The 14735-nt window shown below is 34.5% G+C and overlaps 1 non-coding gene and 1 pseudogene across 1 annotated transcript; both read right to left on the bottom strand.

The window, feature by feature from the left end:
* The window catches only part of LOC139702420 (elongation factor 1-alpha 1 pseudogene), an 82036-nt pseudogene extending 77813 nt beyond the window's left edge, over nt 1-4223 (bottom strand).
* Nucleotides 4224-13654: 9431 nt separating this feature from the next.
* Trnaa-ugc (transfer RNA alanine (anticodon UGC)) lies at nt 13655-13727 on the bottom strand. The gene has a single exon. It is a non-coding gene; the product is annotated as a tRNA-Ala (tRNA).
* Between the last annotated feature and the right edge of the window lie 1008 nt (nt 13728-14735).

Below are 14735 nucleotides of genomic sequence, written 5' to 3'. Positions count from 1 at the left end.
CTAGCATCATCCTGAATGGAGAAAAACTGAAGGCATTCCCTCTAAAAATTGGAACAAGACAGGGATGCCCTCTCTCACCACTTCTATTCAATTTAGTCCTCGAAATACTAGCCAGAGCAATTAGACAGACAAAAGAAATTAAAGGCATAAAAATAGGAAAAGAAGAACTTAAATTATCACTATTTGCGGATGATATGATACTATATCTAACAGACCCAAATGGGTCTACAAAGAAACTACTAGATCTAATAAATGAATTCAGCAAAGTGGCAGGATATAAAATCAACACGCATAAATCAAAGGCATTCCTGTATATAAGTGACAAATCTTCTGAAATGGAAATGAGGACAACCACCCCATTCACAATATCCTCAAAAAAAAATAAAATACTTGGGAATCAACCTAACAAAAGAGGTGAAAGTTTTATATAATGAAAACTACAGAACCCTAAAGAGAGAAATAGAAGAAGACCTTAGAAGATGGAAAAATATACCCTGTTCATGGATAGGAAGAACTAACATCATCAAAATGGCGATATTACCAAAAGTTCTCTATAGGTTTAATGCAATGCCAATCAAAATCCCAACAGCATTTCTTGTAGAAATAGAGAAAACAATCATGAAATTCATATGGAAAAACAAAAGACCCAGAATAGCAAAAACAATTCTAAGCAGGAAGTGTGAATCAGGCAGTATAGCGATACCAGATTTCAAACTATATTACAGAGCAATAGTAACAAAAACAGCATGGTACTGGTACCAAAACAAGCAGGTGGATCAATGGTACAGAATAGAGGACACAGAGACCAATCCACAAAACTGCAACTTTCTTATATTTGATAAAGGGGCTAAAAGCATGCAATGAAGGAAGGATAGCATCTTCAACAAATGGTGCTGGGAAAACTGGAAATCCATATGCAACAAAACGAAACTGAATCCCTTTCTCTCGCCATGCACAAAAGTTAACTCAAAATGGATCAAAGAGCTTGATATCAAAACAGAGACTCTGTGCCTGATAGAAGAAAAAGATGGCTCCAATCTACATATTGTGGGGTCGGGCTCCAAATTCCTTAATAGGGCACCCATAGCACAAGAGTTAATAATTAGAATCAACAAATGGGACTTACTCAAACTAAAAAGTTTTTTTTTTTTTTTCTCAGCAAGAGAAACAATAAGAGAGGTAAATAGGGAGCCTACATTCTGGGAACAAATTTTTACTCCTCACACTTCAGATAGAGCCCTAATATCCAGAGTATACAAAAACTCAAAAAATTAAACAATATGATAACAAATAACCCAATCAACAAATGGGCCAAAGACCTGAACAGACACTTCTCAGAGGAGGACATACAATCAATCAACAAGTACATGAAAAAATGCTCACCATCTCTAGCAGTCAGAGAAATGCAAATCAAAACCACCCTAAGATACCATCTCACTCCAGTAAGATTAGCAGCCATTATGGAGTCAAAAACAACAAGTGCTGGCGAGGATGTGGGGAAAAGGGTACACTTGTACATTGCTGGTGGGACTGCAAATTGTTTCAGCCAATTTGGAAAGCAGTATGAAGATTCCTGGGAAAGCTGGGAATGGAACCACCATTTGACCCAGCTATTGCCCTTCTCGGACTATTCCCTGAAGACCTTAAAAGAGCATACTACAGGGATACTGCCACATCGATGTTCATAGCAGCACAATTCACAGTAGCTAGACTGTGGAACCAACCCAGATGCCCTTCAATAGATGAATGGATAAAAAAAAATGTGGCATTTATACACAATGGATTATTACGCAGCACTAAAAAATGACAAAATCATGGAATTTGCAGGGAAATGGATGGCATTAGAGCAGATTATGCTAAGTGAAGCCAGCCAATCCCTAAAGAACAAATGCCAAATGTCTTCTTTGATATAATGAGAGCAACTAAGAACAGAGCAGGGAGGAAGAGCAGGAGGAAAAGATTAATATTGAACAGAGACATGAGGTGGGAGAGAAAGGGAGAGAAAAGGGAAATTGCATGGAAATGGAAGGAGACCCTCATTGTTATACAAAATTACATATAAGAGGTTGTGAGGGGAAAGGGAAAAAAAAACAAGGGAGAGAATTAAATTACAGCAGATGGGATAGAGAGAGAAGATGGGAGGGGCGAGGAGGGGGGATAGTAGAGGATAGGAAGGGCAGCAGAATACAACAGTTACTAATATGGCATTATGTAAAAATGTGGATGTGTAACCAATGTGATTCTGCAATCTGTATACGGGGTAAAAATGGGAGTTCATAACCCACTTGAATCTAAAGTATGAAATATGATATATCAAGAGATATGTAATGTTTTGAACAACCAATAAAAAAATCATAAGTTGCCTGTTGAGTTTTTTTAACAAGTAAAAATGGTTTTCCACCTATCAGTAGCATATACTATTACACAAGCACTTTTTTTAACTACCTATTTTGGGGACAAGTGCATGGAGTACTGCACACATGGCATATGTTAAGGGCATCTGAGTGGCAGCCCACTCCCCTTGTGCTAGACATGTGAGCCGCAGGCCACTTACCCCATAGGCACAGCCCTGGGCATGAAGCCATGTGTTGCAGTCCCTGTGCTTGATCCACGTCCCACTCCTCAATTGGTTGCTGCAAGGACAGTTAATAGACATTGCATTGGTGTCTGCCTGTAATCTGCTTAGCTACTGCCTGAGTATATTTACATGATAACTGCGCAATAAAATCAGACCTGCTTCCTGCTTGGTCTCTGGCGGTCTTGAATAGCTACTCCGCAGCCACATTCTCCTCTACCCTGTTCCGTGGACCCCCTCGCTGGCTGAGAGAGAGCCCATACAACCTATCATACTTCAGTATGTGGTAGAAAAGCTTTATGTACATTTCTCAATTTGTCACATAAAATATTTAAAATATATACCCAAATATTGCAATGTAATAGAATTCATTTTCAAGAACAATTTTAAGTAAAATTCAAAATTTTTAATAACAAGTTTATGTTGGTAAAGAATATGATGATACTAGTACAATTAATGTCACTGCCTTGTTTGGATTAATGTGCCATTAAGTTTATGTTATGACACCACTGGTGAAATTAGCAGCACAGTAGAAAAAGGCAAATTTGATGTCATAAAACTATTATAAATAGAATTTTGACCTCATAGACACTCTGAAAGGATAATAACAACATATAATTTTTAAAAATGTCCCTCTTAAAATCCAATATCTTAGTAACATAAAAATTCTAAAAATATAAGAGTCTCTGATGAACAACCAAATGTGTGATGATCTCAGTTGCCCTTAAAGAATGGCAATCTGATAAATATTTTTCATTTCTAACAAAACTGTCAAGAATATACTATGGGCAGAATAGCACTGAAGTAAGAACATCTTTGGCTTTGCTTTGCCCTTCTCTAAATGGTAGCATTAAACCACTATAGGACTATCTCTAAGGGTGTCATTTCTCCATTCAAAATTTTCTTCAGTTCCCTTGGCTATCATTCATACAGCTGGATAATATGCATTTAATAAATTTATTAACTCACAAAAGTGTACTGCTCAATACATATTATTCCATATTATCTATTAATATTTATAAATATTAATTAATGAAGGCACATACCATGAATAAATATAAAGAATTTAAGCCCTAGTTTTGCAAATTTCCAACTGTGTTTCTTTGGGGAAACTTAGACTATTTATTTTACAGTATCTTTATACATAAATTAGGGATCAAATTATTGCCACCAAATAGAGTTGTGGTAAAGTTTGCCTAAATATGGGAATATCTCAGTAATTAACTATTAATACATTAAATTCATAGTTTATCAGTATTTAATCATTTTGTTGTATTAATTCTTTTTTTTTCTTAACTTCCTAAATGTCATCCTGCAGAAAATGTTACCTCTGTGAGATAGTTCATACTCTATGTTTGTATCATATTTCAGTTAAAAAGAAAGATGGAGAGAGAGAGAACATGAGAGAAAGATCTCTGAAAGACAAAGAGCAAGAGCAAATTCCCTTTAGGGATTTCATACAGAGAGAATTTGATACATAAACAATGGAGGAGTTAAATGTTTAAATGGATTATTTGAACAAGAGACTAGTAACTGCAGAAAGCAGCTATCAGTCTTCCTGATGGGAGGAAAACAACAGAGAGATGATATTAAAAGGGACCACTCACTTGTCACACTGCTGGGGCTCTGCTACTGTCGTGGGGGCCATCCTGTGAAGTGCATAGGATGCAAAGTAGTTGCTTCACCTCCCTCAGCAGTGAACTTGTTTTCAAGAATGATTTTCACTAGAATTGTTCAATTACAAACATTCTTTTCTTAAGAAATGCTGCAAATACCTTTACATGTAACTTTTGAACATTCTTTTTAAGGACTGTTTTTAAAAAGAAAAAATTTGTTTTTACTCAACAAACAGAACTAAGTAATATAAACATGTTCTTTGTGTTTGAGAGGTCAGTTGAGGCACTCACAATAACATGTGCTGACACTTGACTGATGTACTCCCAATCCCTGAGCATTAGCTTGGGCAGAAAACCCAGTCTGCCATCCTTCCCTGATCATTAATCTCCCTGTGTTGTTTCTGGAGAGTATTTAATCACTTTGTTTATGAACCATACCATCTGCAGGCCAAATGCAAAGCAACTCCACCTTCACTTGGCAGAGAAGAGGAAGCTTTCTTGAAGAAAAACATGAGACATAGCAGCTTCCAGTTAGTAGTGGACCATATAGGAGAGAAAGAAAACCCTCTGACCTGAATGAGGTAGCTCGTACCTATTCCTTGCTCAGATCTACTAGATTACTTCCTGCTTAGCTTATTGATGCAAAGAAACACAAATATTTGAGTCACCAAGAATGTGTGCATCATCAGTAATTGTCCTCCAATTTGCCTCTTATTCAGAATAAGAGGAATTAGCAATGAATGCTTCTTCCAGAATCACCAAAAAGCCATTGGAAGCCTACACGTACCTAACATTAATGGCAGCACCAAAAGCACTGATACCACTGGACTCCTAAGCCTCCTACTGCTGCAACAAGTAGTCTACTCTTGACAGCAATGCTGATTAAATGGAAAAGTACTATGAAAGTATGGAAAAATTTAGAAGAAAATAAAACTCTATATGTGTGGAATGTTTGTAAGATAAGCACCTTATTTTTCCAACCTTTATTTTATTACGTTTCACTATTTTGAAAAATAAAAATAAAGATTTATAAATCAAAAACTAATGTTATGTCTTAGATGTGGTGTCCCCCAAAAGCTCGCGTGTGAAAAAATTGCAAGAAGGTTTGAAGGCAAATTGATTGGATTATAGTCTGAGCCTAATCACTGAATTAGTCCCTGATGATATTAACGGAGTTGTAGCTGGAGGTAGGCTGGAGGAAGTAGTTCACTAGAAGTGAGGCTGTGAGGTTTATATTTGGTATATGGAGAGTGGAGTCTCTCTCTGATTTCTGATCACCATGTGATCTGTTTCCGTCTGCCACACTCTTCTGCCCTATTGTTCCTGCTTCACCTCAAGCCTGGAGAAATGGAGCTAAACTTCTATGGACTAAGATCTCTGAAACTATGAACCCTCAAATAAATGTTTCCTCTTTTAAAATTGTTTCAATCAGGTCTTTTAATCCTAGCCATGAAAAAGCTGACTAAAATAACCAATGAAATATTTCACATCAAATATAAGTAATATTTTAACATATTAAGTTCTCATAATTCAAAAAGAAATTAGTGACATCAACTATGGTTAAAAATGTTAATTTTTATAGTGAAGTGATGGACTCTATGAGAAATCAGGGACAGGAAATAATATGCACTTTCTGTTTTCTATGTATTTAGAAACTTGATTCAAGATAAGTGTTTTTAATCATTGTACCACTTCAGAAGATATATTAAATTTCTATAGACATAAGTTTAGAAATGATCACAATAATGAAAATAATTCAGTTATTACATACTTCATGCTGTACAAAACTTTTCTTAAAACTTAATTCTAATTGTTCAAAAATGCATACTGTTTTATGTGAATAGAACATCATTTCTTTAAAATCAAACTCAGATTAATTTGAATATTGTTTTGTAAAGGAGACAATAAGTAGCATTTAGATAGTATCACCATCTATAAGATGAAATAAAAAAATAAATTTTCTTTAAAAGAAACGCCATTCTGAAGCAATTATATCAATTTTGGACATTGGGCAGTAGAGTTAATTATGTGTAGCATTCATTTTGATACACTACTTAAAATGTGGGAAAAGGATCTTTCCTTTTTTCTTTTTCTTTTCTTGGTGATTAACATACTCCCTGACTCAATAAGTTCTGAAAGACATAATATATTCAAAGTTGTTGGAATGAACAGTATTTTAAGTTAAAGTATTAACACACAACTTTAATCAGCTTAAAAAGACTACACTTCAGCATTTAACCATTATGAATTAGAACAGTATTAAAGCTGGATATCTAACCACAGTCACCTATTGTTTTCTCATGCTTCAGTTGAATCAGATGCCAGACTCTAAACTTTTATTTTTGTAATTTTCATTTTATTATTTAGTTTAAGTGATTGAATAAATAATAATGGGATATAGTGTTTCACGCAAAAATAACTGGAATTTGTATTTCTCAAAATAGGAGTAAGTAGGAAAGATTAACTTCGGATGTTTGAATCATAATAAAAAATGATCTCAGCAAATGTAACTTTGATTTTAATTTTTAATATACTTATGATGAGTTAATTGCTTGTGGAAATTTCTAAGTTAACATTTTGAGATAAGTACATTATCTCACCCACTTGAAGTTTAAGTATTAGCTATCAAGGCTATTCAAATTTGCTTCAAGAATAATATTTTTGAGACTTCACCCTAGATCAAATATTTAGTTTCTGAAAACAGGTGGTATGTGGAAAATTCTTAAGGTGAAGCAGTTGCTATTCATTCTTTTATTTTCAATTCATTTTTTTTTATAAAGTCAGGACTGACAGAAACTACAGTAACTTCTTTGTAAGCTTACTGTTTCTCAACTTTTTCACCCTTTGTGTTCTTGACAACTCCTTTGCAAATTCTATTGTAACAGATCCAATACAACTGCAAAAACTCCTGCTGCAAATTTCTGGACTCTTCTCTATTTACTATTGTCATTATTAACACAGCATTTTCTATTATGGAAGCACGCCATGATATTGTGTTCCTTTTCATTACCTTTTGAAAATTAAATAATTTGATATTTTAAAAGATGTGGTGAATTAAAGTCATCTTAGATTTATTTTGTATGGCATTAAATATGCATTGTTCTCTAAAGATAATTAATCTATTTGGAATGCAATAAAACAAAATTTGTGCCTTTAATGTTTATAATTACAAAGCAATAATAGAATAAAAATTAGTGGTTTTGAAAAGCACATAGATGCTTTATGCAGAATTTTTCCTTCCAGAATTTATACCCACTAAAAGCCAAATGCCAATTTTCAGTTTAGTCAGTAATGTAGTTATTGGAAAATAATGTTTTATCTTATAAATTAATCTCTAAGAGGAAAGCAAACCAACTTTTTTGGAATGGGAAAAAGCAACGAAAACTAAACACCTTAAAATTATGCTTTTATCTTCATTATTTTATATTATGTATTTATCTTCCTAAATAAAAAAATATATATATCTCACTATTCCTTAAAAAAAAATGATTATTCTGGTTGAGTGCTCACTTAGCTCCAGTGAAGCACTGGGTTCAATCCTCAGCACCACATAAAATAAAATAAAGATATTGTATTCACCTAAAACTAAAAAATAAATATTTAAACAAAATAATGAAGTTTATTAAAAAATTATTGTTCAAAAAATCTTGTTTGTATTAAAGAAATATATTTGGTAATTTTTAAAACAAATCTAACAAAGAGAACCAATTTGGAAAGCAGTATTGAGATTTCTTGGAAAGCTGGGAATGTAACCACCATTTGACCCAGCTATTCCCCTTCTCGGTCTATTCCCTAAAGACCTAAAAAGAGCATGCTACAGGGACACTGCTACATCGATGTTCATAGCAGCACAATTCACAATAGCAAGACTGTGGAACCAACCTAGACGCCCTTCAATAAACGAATGGATAAAAAACTGTGGCATTTATACACAATGGAGTATTACTCTGCATTAAAAATGACAAAATCATAGAATTTGCAGGGAAATGGATGGCATTAGGGCAGATTATGCTAAGTGAAGCTAGTGAATCCCTAAAAAACAAATGCCAAATGTCTTCTTTGATATAAGGAGAGTAACTAAGAACAGAGTAGGGACGAAGAGCATGAGAAGATTAACATTAAACTGTGATGAGAGGTGGGAGGGAAAGGGAGAGAGAGAAGGGAAATTGCATGGAAATGGAAGGAGACCCTCAGGGTTATACAAAATTTCATACAAGAGGAAGTGAGGGGAAAGGGGAAAATAATACAAGGGGGAGAAATGAATGACAGTAGAGGGGGTAGAGAGAGAAGAGGGGAGGGGAGGGGAGGGGAGGGGGGATAGTAGAGGATAGGAAAGACAGCAGAATACAGCAGACACTAATATGGCAATATGTAAATCAATGGATATGTAACTGATGTGATTCTGCAATTTGTATACCGGGTAAAAATGGGAGTTCATAACCCACTTGAATCAAAGTGTGAAATATGATATATCAAGAACTATGTAATGTTTTGAACAACCAACAATAATTTTTTTTTTTTAAAAAAGTTAAAAAAATCTACAAGAATAAATTGACATAAAAGAAATATCAACACACCTCTCTTAGGTCAAGAACAATAGCAAAATACGGAAATTTAAACAAAACATATTGGCAAGTTTTATTTAATGGACAATATAAAATTTGCAAGCTGGTTATGGACTAAGATATGAAGCAAATTTGAACAAATTTCAGGAAGCAACTATTAAGTAAATCACATTTTCTGGCCACACCCAATGAAATATAAACAGTAAAAATGAATCAAGATCTTTCCAGAGTGATTGCACCACTTTGTAGTCCAGCCAACAATGTATGAGTGTACCCTTTTCCCACATCCTCAACAACATGTATTGTTACTTGTATTCTTGATAATGGCCATTCTGATGAGAGTGAGATGAAATCTCAGTGTAGTTTTAATTTGCAAAAAAATAGATAACCTCTTGAAAATGTTAAAAAAATGAAGACATTAATATTTTTAATGGAAGAGATACATAACTATAAATATAGCAAAGATTAAAAGGTAATAAGAGAATGCTACAATAACATTTTTCAAAAAAATTTTAAAACTTAGATGAAGTGGAAAAATTTCTAGAAAAATATCACATGATAACTGGGCATTAAATAAAGTAACAGTTAAAAATCTTCTCAGGACTAGTTAGTTTTACAGATGAGCTTTACCAAAACTTTTTTTTTCCAATTTAGAATTTCTTTTTTCATTAAATAAATTTTAACTTAAATTAAATTTAGTGTTTTACTGATGCATAAGACTATAAAAGTGTGCAGATTAACAGGATACTGTGATACACACACACACACACACACACACATAGGTAAAACATCTATGAAATTTTGAAGAACAAATCAGTGGTTAGGACGATAGCTCAGCTGTACAGTGTGTGTCCAGCATGCATGAGGCACTGTGTGTAGTTCCCAGCTCTGCCCCTTCCCCCCCCACCCTCCTGAAAAAAAAAGAAGAGGAGCAAGAGAAGAAGAAGGAGGTGATTCTAATCTTTTAGTAACTCTGCTAGGTACTGGTGGGGAAGGGATAATCCCAAATTTATTTTGCAAGGTGACTTTAATCTGGATACTTAAATTAGATAAAGACAATATTCTAAAAAAATACTATCAACTGAGTGTGGTATTCCACACCTGTAATCTCAGTGACTCAGGAGGCTGAAGCAGTAGGATCACAAGTTCAAGGTCAGCCTCAGCCACTTAACAAGGCTATAAGTCATTTGCAATACAAATGACCAAGGGGATTTTATATATGTGCATTTCACTGAACATTAAATGCATATGGTCAATAAAAATAAAAATTCTCAGTCATTAGTATTAAGAAAAATGGAAGTCAAGAACACAATTTGGTATCATTTTACACCAAACAACTGCAAAAATTCAGAAGTCACACAAAACCAACTCTTCCAGTAATGTAAAAGAATCTCTTTTAACTGTTGCTGGTAGGAATGCAAGTTGGCAAACCACTTTGGAAGTAATTTGGCATTGTGAAAAATTAAACTCACACTACAACTCAGCAACTCCACTCTTGCACACAAATACTAATCTTGCATACTGCAATGTTCATAGCAGTAATATTATGATAGCAAAAGACTTGAGGCAGTCCTGTATTCATTTGGGTCCTCTAGAAAGCAGATGTGGAGATAAAACTAGAAGTGCAAGATTTGGGGGAACAATGCTTATGAAGAATAAAGTGAAGAGGTTTCAGGAACAGACAGGGAAAGAGATCAGACTATAATGCAGGTCTGACAGCTATGGAAGGAGATGGAAAGAGGTAGGAATTGCCTTGGACGCAGTGCTGCTTGCAGAAAATCTCTACTAGGCCAATCGGTGACCTTCAGAGGAGACCCGCATTGGACAGGAATAATCTGGCTTGAGTGCCCTTGTCTATTCTGGCATTGTTCAGAAGCAGCTCAGGAAGACCAAGCCTCTGTGTGAACACTGCAATGCATCTGATCCTCAGTCACTGGTAGATGTCAGCCAACCATACTTCTTGCAGTACATTCTCTTGAAGGGAGATCTGAATGGTAGAAGGCCTCCATGAACTACCCCAAATCAAATGCTCATTGATAGGAGCCTAGATAAATAAATTCTGAAAGGACCATATTACATACTATAGAACAGTGAAAAAACTATCAGGAATAATTGAGCACAACAATGTGGACAATTTTTTTTCAGTGCTGGGGGTTGAACACAGGGCCTTACCACATGTAGGCAAGTGCTTTACCACCTAGTCCCATGTGATGACTTTCAACTATCAGAAATCAAATGAATACAACCAGAAACGTGAAAACTTGTGCTCTATATATGTAAAATGAAGTGAAGTGCATTCTGCTGTCATCAATAACAAATTAGAATAAGTAAATTAAATTAAAATAAGAAAAAAAAAATCAAATGGAAAAAAAATGAGTTCCAGAGAACCATCTAGAAAACTTTATGAAGTACAAAAATACAATATGTAAAACAGTGGATGTGTAACCGATGTGATGCTGCAATCTGTACAAGGGGTAAAAATGGGAGTTCATAACCCACTTGAATCAAAGTGTGAAATATGATTTGTCAAGAACTATGTAATGTTTTGAACAACCAACAATAAAAATTAAAGAAAAAAAAGTACAAAAATACACAAAACTAAATTGCCGCAGTCAGGCTGGGCACAAAATCACGAGCCATTCAAGCAGGAACAAACTTTATTTTTGAAACTCCCTGTCAATGCCCCGTACGCTCCTGGGAAAAATCCCGACCAACACAAGCAGTGTTCTCCCGGACACTCCAACAGGAAGTCCCTCCTCCGGAATTCCCTCCTACCACACTTCCCCAACCAATGGGAACTCTCCAGGAGTCCCATAGCAGGCCAAGGTGGACAGCAGGGGTGTAATATCCATATAAATGCAGATCTTAACATAATCATATCATCTCAATGGCTTGCTAGCGTCACCTTACAACCAAAAATGCCATGCATCATACTACTTGGCTATGGCTCTTAGCACTGAATGGTACATCTTTTTGGGCACACACATATATATGATAAAACTACTTTTAAAATAGCAAAGAGAAAGAGAGAGAGAGAGAGAGAGAGAGAGAGAGAGAGAGAGAGAGAGAGAGTTTAAAACAAAAATCAGAATGGTTTCACCTTTGGGGATGAAATTGAGTCATATATAATGGAATAATGAAGTCTACAGAAAGATGCAGCAGTATTGTTAATATCCTCATTCTTAGATTGGGTGGCAAGTTCACACACATAAGTTACTGATGTATGAAAATAGAATATATAAAAACACTGACAATAAACCATTAATTAATTAAAAGAGGAGATGGCAACAGGCAAGCTTCAAGATAGGTGATTGGGTTAAAGCATCTTATGCTCTTATTTTATTCAAGAGACAGGTAAAGATGTTGATTGATCTTTTAGAGTTTAAATGTAACCATGTTAAAATTTCAAGGACAACTACTTGAAGACTAGAAATAAAAAAAATGTATCTTCTGAATCAGTACAGGGGAGAACAATACAAAAAAAATTCAAAATTGAAGGGTGGAATTCAGGGGGAAAAATGAATAAAAGAGAATAAATAGGCCCTGTATGTGAAGAATCACAATGACTGTCAACAACATAGATCAATAGTCTGTTTCTTTTTTAAAGAATTCATCTATAGACATCTTACAAGGAAAAGTTCATGGAATTTTTCTTCATCTGGCTTGTTTATGTTGAACTATCATAATTGTGTCCATTGTCTGTATACTTAACATGCCTACTACAATAGAAATTCACAGTTGGCTGAGCCAAAAAAAAAAAAAAATGACACAAGTCAAAATTAATTCTCCTCCAAGGTTCTGGGAGATCTTCAGAGGTATGTTTTTATTTTATTAGTCACTGTCCTGAGGCTATGAGGTATTTTAAGACTGTCCTGGAGTTCCCTAAGAAATCTCTATAGATCTTCTGAAATTCACCACTTGACCAAAACTTGCATAAAGCATTTCAGTAGTAGAGCTTCATGGAGCTTGGCATAGGACTTCAGCCCTGAGATGTCATCCTGGGACCTTTTCAGAGGCCTGAATTATTTCTTACAGAGTCTAAGAGCTGAATTTGCTAAAATATGATTCCATATTTTCCTGTCTATGGTGACATTTACTTATGTCAATTTCATAACGTCAGGAGCAATCTTACATAGGCAAGTTGGCTGTCCAAGGCTGCCAACTATTACGGGTATTAAAGTCCTGGGTAACTATTTATAATGGCAAAAAGGAAAATCTATTTTAAATGACCACAAAAAATAGAGTTAAAATAAAACTGTAAAATATAGGAGTTTTTACCTTTGCTTCTTTAAAGAAAACAATGCCATAACAAAGTCTGAAAGAAGAATCATGCTGTGCCCCTTTTCTTCCCTAGGAACTAACATGGTGAGCTCTATGCCTAGGCAGATTTGGAAAACAGAAAACAGTTTCCTTTCTCTCCAAAAATATTATTAGGCAGTCCTCCACTCTAACATTCTCATAATAGGTTACTGCAATTATAATTTTTAGTTATATTTTTATCCACATAAAACATGCATGACTTTTTTTTAATATAAATTAAGACATCTAAAAAATAGCACTCTCTCTTGCCCCCATCTCCAAGTTGGGTTTCTCACAGGTAACATCTTCACTTCTTTTTGTTGTTTCTTCTGATTATTACCTCTATAATTTTAAATATGGATTTATATTTCAATTTTAGTCATTGTCTGTTGAGTCTTAGATGTGAAAGAAAGTATTTGGAATTCTGATGAGATCACCCATGCCTTAACATACATCCTCTTTCCTCCATCATCCCAATACACTTGTAATTTTTAATGAATCATTAATCAGTGTTGCAGTTTTGTAACTATGAAAGTTTTACTCAATGTTGAGCAAAATACTGTTATACAATTGTGTGTGTGTGTGTGTGTGTGTGTATTTGGTGGTGCTGGGGATTGAACCCAGGGCCTTGTGCATGCAAGACAAGCACTCTACCAACTGAGCTATACCCCCAGCCCTACATTTTTTTTCATATGAGACTTTATGTTTTCCTTGGAGTTGACATTGGCTTCATTTTTATTTGCTAGTTACTTTTAATGTTTCCTTAATGAATTGTTCTCAAACTTTTCCTAAGAACTCTAAAACCTTTCATACTATTTTAATACCACTTTCTACTTGCCAAATATAGCAGATAATCTACTGATTCCAGTTTGTTTTCCTGTAGAGACAGATTTCTTGCACTTTATGTTGTTGTTCATTTTATTTCATTTTACTTTATTTTTTTTCTTTTTTATTGGTGCATTATAATTGTACATAACAGTGAGATTCCTTGTTACAAATTTGTACATACACACAATATAACAATATATCATTTTGCAATCTGAATGGCTTGATCTGGCCTATTGCAGAGATGACATCCTGAGATTCCTCTCTGCTTTATTTCTGTATTAGTTCCCCTGATTCTTAGATTTACTGTCTTTGTTTTTCTTATATATTCTTATTTTTCTCCATAATATTCTACAGTAACTTTCTGAGAAATAGTTCATGGGCAAGTAACACTTTTACAATCTTGAATGTCTAAGAAAATGTTTTTATCAATTTTATACTTTTGATAGGTTAGCTGGATATGAATTCTATTTTTTCCTCACAATTCTGAAGCCTTTGTTCCATTGTCTTCTGACTGCCAATGTCTTTCATAAGAAGTAGGTCATTCTGATTCTTTAACATGCAACCAAACTTTTCTCTCTGGAAACTTCACACTGACACTTTGGTTGGGACCTTTCTCATTCATGTTTTTTTTCTGGGCTTATAATTTCAAGTCTAGGAATTACTTTGTATCTTTTGCTGGTCAAATTTCCTGTCCTCTGGTATCTTTTTCTTTACCACTCAGATAATTTGGATTTGGTGTTTTGAATTAATCATGCAACTTTCCAGAATTTTAATTTCTTGTTTACTATCTCTTTATCCTTAGTTCTATTTCCTGGAAGATATTTCTGAATTTATCTAGCCCTTCTGATATGT

The sequence above is a fragment of the Marmota flaviventris genome, chromosome 17 (assembly GCF_047511675.1).
Source record: "Marmota flaviventris isolate mMarFla1 chromosome 17, mMarFla1.hap1, whole genome shotgun sequence".
In the NCBI taxonomy this organism is placed as follows: domain Eukaryota; kingdom Metazoa; phylum Chordata; class Mammalia; order Rodentia; family Sciuridae; genus Marmota; species Marmota flaviventris.
Note: the sequence above shows the minus strand (reverse complement) of the source record. Positions and strands in the feature narration are given on the sequence as shown.